This window comes from Bison bison, unplaced genomic scaffold, assembly GCF_000754665.1.
Source record: "Bison bison bison isolate TAMUID 2011002044 unplaced genomic scaffold, Bison_UMD1.0 scf7180017864468, whole genome shotgun sequence".
In the NCBI taxonomy this organism is placed as follows: Eukaryota; Metazoa; Chordata; class Mammalia; order Artiodactyla; family Bovidae; genus Bison; species Bison bison.
Genome location: NW_011495029.1, coordinates 2,484,831 through 2,485,258, shown reverse-complemented (window position 1 = coordinate 2,485,258; position 428 = coordinate 2,484,831). Strand labels below are relative to the sequence as shown.

Sequence of the window (428 nt, the reverse complement as noted above, 5' to 3'; positions counted from 1 at the left end):
CAGCCATGAGGCCGGAGCTGGGGACCAAGCCGCTTGCCTGCCGCGAGACCTGCGGGAGAAGCTGCGGCGGAGCCTCTGGCACCAGTGCAAGCCCCGCCCCACCGCCCCAGCCCCTCCTCCGGCCCCGCCTCCGCGCCGGTGAGAGGCCGGAGCTGAGGAGAGCTGGGGTTCTGGAGGCCGGAGCTGGGTCTCAGGCCGGAGAGGGGCGTGGCTCTAGCGCGCCTAGCAGTCGGCTACGGAGCTGGGGCCCAGCGGACCTCGCGCGCCGACACCTGGCGAGTTGAACTGCTTGCTCCCAAGGAAGCGGGTGAGGGGCGCGGTCCGCCGTGGGGCGTGCACGCTCTGCGAGTCACCTCGGATCCTGCGGGCCGGGGCCGCACCCCGCTCTCTATGTCTCGCGGCCTCCGCCTAGCCCTCGAGAAGGATGT

The 428-nt window shown here is 72.9% G+C and overlaps 1 protein-coding gene across 1 annotated transcript in view; it reads right to left on the bottom strand.

Moving 5' to 3' along the window:
• Window positions 1-71, bottom strand: part of PKP2 (plakophilin 2) — an 80,316-nt gene extending 80,245 nt beyond the window's left edge. Inside the window, 1 exon segment of the mRNA XM_010860570.1 lies at window positions 9-71. The gene's annotated coding sequence lies outside the window, so the exon portion shown is untranslated.
• Window positions 72-428: the final 357 nt, after the last annotated feature.